This window comes from Bos mutus, chromosome X, assembly GCF_027580195.1.
Source record: "Bos mutus isolate GX-2022 chromosome X, NWIPB_WYAK_1.1, whole genome shotgun sequence".
Classification (NCBI taxonomy): Eukaryota; Metazoa; Chordata; class Mammalia; order Artiodactyla; family Bovidae; genus Bos; species Bos mutus.
Genome location: NC_091646.1, coordinates 648,605 through 654,775, shown reverse-complemented (window position 1 = coordinate 654,775; position 6,171 = coordinate 648,605).

Sequence of the window (6,171 nt, the reverse complement as noted above, 5' to 3'; positions counted from 1 at the left end):
TCAGCTGGCGATTGTCAAGCATATGAGAGGGCAGGAGTCGCGGGACTCAGCTGGCGAATATCAAGCAGATGAGCGGGCAGGTGTCGCGAGGGCTTAGCTGGCGATTATCAGGCAGATGAGCGGACAGGTGTCACCCGACTAAGCTGGCGATTATCAGGCAGATGAACGGGCAGGTGTCATGAGGCTCAGCTGGCGATTATCAAGCAGTTGAGCGTGCAGGTGTCGCGCGGCTCAACTGGCGATTATCATGCATATGAGCGGGCAGGTGTCGCGAGGCTCAGCTGGCGATTATCAAGCAAATGAGCGGGCAGGTGTCGCGAGGCTCAGCTGGCGATTATCAAGCATATGAGCAAGCAGGTGTCGCGTGGCTCAGCTGGCGATTATCAGGCAGGTGAGCGGACAGGTGTCACCCGGCTACGCTGGCGATTATCAGGCATATGAGCGGGCAGGTGTCGCGTGGCTCACCTGGTGATTATCAAGCAGATGAGAGGGCAGGTGTCGTGTGGCTCAGCTGTCGATTATCAAGCAGATGAGCTGGCAGGTGTCCCGAGGCTCAGCTGGCGATTATCATGCAGATGAGCGGGCAGGTGTCGCGCGGCTCAGCTGGCGATTATCAAGCAGATGGGCAAGCAGGTGTCGCGCGGCTCAGCTGGCGATTATCAAGCAGATGGGCAAGCAGGTGTCGCGTGGCTCAGCTGGCGATTATCAAGCAGATGAACGGGCAGGTGTCGCGCGGCTCAGCTGGCAATTATCAGGAAGATGAGCGGGCAGGTGACGCGAGGCTCAGCTGGCGTTTATCAGGCAGATGAGCGGGCAGGTGACGCATGGCTCAGTTGGCGATTATCAGGCAGATGAGCGGACAGGTGTCACCTGGCTCAGCTGGCGATTATGAAGCAGATGAGCGGACAGGTGTCGCGCGGCTCAGCTGGCGATTATCAAGCATATGAGAGGGCAGATGTCACGAGGCTCAGTTGGCGATTATCAAGCAGATGAGCGGGCAGGTGTCATGCGGCTCAGCTGGCGATTGTCAAGCAGATGAGCGGGCAGGTGTCGCGTGGCTCAGCTTGCGATTATCAAGCAGATGAGCGGGCAGGTGCTGCGCGGCTCAGCTGGTGATTATCAAGCAGATGAGCGGGCAGGTGTCGTGTGGCTCAGCTGGTGATTATCAAGCAGATCAGCGGGCAGGTGTCGCGGGGCTCAGCTGGCAATTATCAAGCAGATGAACAAGCAGGTGTCGCGTGGCTCAGCTGGCGATTATCCGGCAAATGAGCGGACAGGTGTCACCCGACTAAGCTGGCGATTATCAGGCAGATGAGCGGGCAGGTGTCGCGAGGCTCAGCTGGCGGTTATCAGGCAGATGAGCGGGCAGGTGACGCATGGCTCAGCTGGCGATTATCAGGCAGATGAGCGGACAGGTGTCACCCGCTAAGCTGGCGATTATCAGGCAGATGAGCGGGCAGGTGTCACGAGGCTCAGCTGGCGATTATCAAGCAGATGAGCGTGCAGGTGTCGCGCGGCTCAACTGGCGATTATCAGGCATGAGCGGGCAGGTGTCACGAGGCTCAGCTGGCGAATTATCAGGCAGATGAGCGGGCAGGTGTCGCGAGACTCAGCTGGCGATTATCAAACAAATGAGCGCGGGCAGGTGTCGCGAGGCTCAGCTGGCGATTATCAAGCAAATGAGCGGGCAGGTGTCATGGCTCAGCTGGCGATTATCAAGCAGATGAGCCGGGCAGGTGTCGCGGGGCTCAGCTGGCGATTATCAGGCAGATGAGCGGGCAGGTGTCGCGAGGCTCAGCTGGCGATTATCAGGCAGATGAGCGGGCAGGTGTCATCTGGCTCAGCTGGCGATAATCAAGCAGATGAGCGGGCAGGTGTCGCTGCGAGGCTCAGCTGGCGATTATCAAGCAGATGAGCGGGCAGGTGTCGTGTGGCTCAGCTGGCGATTATCAAGCAGATGAGCGGGCAGGTGTCGTGTGGCTCAGCTGGCGATTATCAGGCAGATGAGCGGGCAGGTGCCGCACGGCTCAGGTGGTGAATATCAGGCAGATGAGCGGGCAAGAGTCGTGTACCTCAGCTGGCGATTATCAGGCAGATTAGCGGGCAGGTTTCGCGCGGCTCAGCTGGCGATTATCAAGCAGATGAGCAAGCAGGTGTTCCGTGGCTCAGCTGGCGATTATCAAGCAGATGAGAGGGCAGGTGTCGTGTGGCTCAGCTGGCTATTATCAAGCAGATGAGCGGGCAGGTGTCACCCGGCTCAGCTGGTGATTATCAAGCAAATGAGCAGGCAGGTGTCGCGAGGCTCAGCTGGCGATTATCAGGCAGATGACCCGGCAGGTGACGCATGGCTCAGCTGGCGATTATCAGGCAGATAAGCGAGTAGGTGCCGCGCGGCTCAGCTCGCAATCATCAGGCAGATGAGCGGGCAGGTGACGCATGGCTCAGCTGGCAATTATCAAGCAGATGAGCGGGCAGGTGTCGCGAGGCTCAGCTGGCGATTATCAGGCAGATGAGCGGGCAGGTGACGCATGGCTCAGCTGGCGATTATCAGGCAGATGAGCGAGCAGGTGCCGCGCGGCTCAGCTCGCAATCATCAGGCAGATGAGCGGGCAGGTGACGCATGGCTCAGCTGGCAATTATCAAGCAGATGAGCGGGCAGGTGTCGCGAGGCTCAGCTGGCGATTATCAGGCAGATGAGCGGGCAGGTGACGCATGGCTCAGCTGGCGATTATCAGGCAGATGAGCGGGCAGGTGTCGCAAGGCTCAGCTGGCGATTATCAAGCAGATGAGTGGGCGGGTGTCGCGAGGCTCAGCTGGCGAATATCAAGCAGATGAGCGGACAGGTGTCGCGAGGCTCAGCTGGCGATTATCAGGCAGATGAGCCGGCAGGTGACGCATGGCTCAGCTGGCGATTATTAAGCAGATGAGCGAGCAGGTGCCGCGCGGCTCAGCTCGCAATCATCAGGCAGATGAGCGGGCAGGTGAAGCATGGCTCAGCTGGCAATTATCAAACAGATGAGCGGGCAGGTGTCGCGCGGCTCAGCTGGCGATTTTCAAGCATATGAGCGGGCAGGAGTCGCGGGACTCAGCTGGCGAATATCAAGCAGATGAGCGGGCAGGTGTCGCGAGGCTCAGCTGGCGATTATCAAGCAGATGAGCGGGCAGGTGTCACCCGACTAAGCTGGCGATTATTACAGATGAGCGAGCAGGTGCCGCGCGGCTCAGCTGGCGATTATCAAGCAGTTGAGCGTGCAGGTGTCGCGCGGCTCAACTGGCGATTATCATGCATATGAGCGGGCAGGTGTCGCGAGGCTCAGCTGGCGATTATCAAGCAAATGAGTAGGCAGGTGTCGTGGGGCTCAGCTGGCGATTATCAAGCAGATGAGCAAGCAGGTGTCGCGTGGCTCAGCTGGCGATTATCAGGCAGGTAAGCGGACAGGTGTCACCCGGCTAAGCTGGCGATTATCAGGCATATGAGCGGGCAGGTGTAGCGAGGCTCAGCTGGCGATTATCATGCAGATGAGCGGGCAGGTGTCGCGCGGCTCAGCTGGCGATTATCAAGCAGATGAGCAGGCAGGTGTCCCGCGGCTCAGCTGGCGATTATCAAGCAGATGAGCAAGCAGGTGTCGCGTGGCTCAGCTGGCGATTATCAAGCAGATGAGCGGGCAGGTGTCGCAAGCAGGTGTCGCGTCTCAGCTGGCGATTATCAGGAAGATGAGCGGGCAGGTGAGCGGCAGGCGCGAGGCTCAGCTGGCGCTTATCAGGCAGATGAGATGGCGGGCAGGTGACGCGACAGGCTCAGCTGGCGTTATCAGGCAGATGAGCGGACAGGTGTCACCTGGCTCAGCTGGCGATTATCAAGCAGATGGCGGACAGGTGTCGGCAGGTGTCAGGCTCAGCTGGCGATTATCAAGCATATGAGCGGGCAGGTGTCACGCGGGCTCAGCTGGTGATTATAAAGCAGATGAGCGGGCAGGTGTCGTGTGGCTCAGCTGGTGATTATCAAGCAGATCGCTGGCAGGTGTCGCGGAGCTCAGCTGGCGATTATCAAGCAGATGAGCGGGCAGGTGCTGCGTGGCTCAGCTGGAGATTATCAAGCAGATGAGCGGGCAGGTGCTGCGTGGCTCAGCTGGAGATTATCAAGCAGATGAGCGGGCAGGTGTCGCACGGCTCAGCTGGCAATTATCAAGCAGATGAACAAGCAGGTGTCGCGTGGCTCAACTGGCGATTATCCGGCAAATGAGCGGACAGGTGTCACCCGACTAAGCTGGCGATTATCAGGCAGATGAGCGGGCAGGTGTCGCGAGGCTCAGCTGGCGATTATCAAGCAGATTAGCGTGCAGGTGTCGCGCGGCTCAACTGGCGATTATCATGCATATGAGCGGGCAGGTGTCACGAGGCTCAGCTGGCGATTATCAGGCAGATCAGCGGGCAGGTGTCGCGAGACTCAGCTGGCGATTATCAAGCAAATGAGCGGGCAGGTGTCGCGAGGCTCAGCTGGCGATTATCAAGCAAATGAGCGGGCAGGTGTGGCGGGGCTCGGCTGGCGATTATCAAGCAGATGAGCAGGCAGGTGTCGCGGGGCTCAGCTGGCGATTATCAGGCATATGAGCGGGCAGGTGTCGCGAGGCTCAGCTGGCGATTATCAGGCAGATCAGCGGGCAGGTGTCACCCGGCTAAGGTGGCGATAATCAAGCAGATGAGCGGGCAGGTGTCGCGCGGCTCAGCTGGCGATTATCAAGCATATGAGCGGGCAGGTGTCGCGAGGCTCAGCTGGCGATTATCAAGCAGATGAGCGGGCAGGTGTCGTGTGGCTCAGCTGGCGATTATCAAGCAGATGAGCGGGCAGGTGTCGTGTGGCTCAGCTGGCGATTATCAGGCAGATGAGCGGGCAGGTGCCGCACGGCTCAGGTGGTGAATATCAGGCAGATGAGCGGGCAAGAGTCGTGTACCTCAGCTGGCGATTATCAGGCAGATTAGCGGGCAGGTTTCGCGCGGCTCAGCTGGCGATTATCAAGCAGATGAGCAAGCAGGTGTTCCGTGGCTCAGCTGGCGATTATCAAGCAGATGAGAGGGCAGGTGTCGTGTGGCTCAGCTGGCTATTATCAAAAATGAGCAGGCAGGTGTCGCGAGGCTCAGCTGGCGATTATCAGGCAGATGAGCCGGCAGGTGACGCATGGCTCAGCTGGCGATTATCAGGCAGATAAGCGAGTAGGTGCCGCGCGGCTCAGCTCGCAATCATCAGGCAGATGAGCGGGCAGGTGTTCGTGGCTCAGCTGGCGATTATCAAGCAGATGAGCGGGCAGGTGTCGCAAGGCTCAGCTGGCGATTATCAAGCAGATGAGTGGGCGGGTGTCGCGAGGCTCAGCTGGCGATTATCAGGCAGATGAGCGGGCAGGTGACGCGATGGCTCAGCTGGCAATTATCAAGCAGATGAGCGGCAGGTGTCGCAAGGCTCAGCTGGCGTTATCAAGCAAATGAGCAGGCAGGTGTCGCGAGGCTCAGCTGGCGATTATCAGGCAGATGAGCGGGCAGGTGACGCGTGGCTCAGCTGGCGATTATCAGGCAGATGAGCGGGCAGGTGTCGCGGCTCAGCTGGCGATTATCAGGCAGATGAGCGGGCAGGTGACGCGGGGCTCAGCTGGCGATTATCAAGCAGAGGAGCCGGGCAGGTGTCACAAGGCTCAGCTGGCGATTATCAAGCAGATGAGTGGGGCGGGTGTCGCGGGCTCAGCTGGCGAATATCAAGCAGATGAGCGGGCAGGTGTCGCGAGGCTCAGCTGGCGATTATCAGGCAGATGAGCGGGCAGGTGACGCATGGCTCAGCTGGCGATTATCAGGCAGATGAGCGGGCAGGTGTCGCAAGGCTCAGCTGGCGATTATCAAGCAGATGAGTGGGCGGGTGTCGCGAGGCTCAGCTGGCGAATATCAAGCAGATGAGCGGACAGGTGTCGCGAGGCTCAGCTGGCGATTATCAGGCAGATGAGCCGGCAGGTGACGCATGGCTCAGCTGGCGATTATTAAGCAGATGAGCGAGCAGGTGCCGCGCGGATCAGCTCGCAATCATCAGGCAGATGAGCGGGCAGGTGAAGCATGGCTCAGCTGGCAATTATCAAACAGATGAGCGGGCAGGTGTCGCGCGGCTCAGCTGGCGATTTTCAAGCATATGAG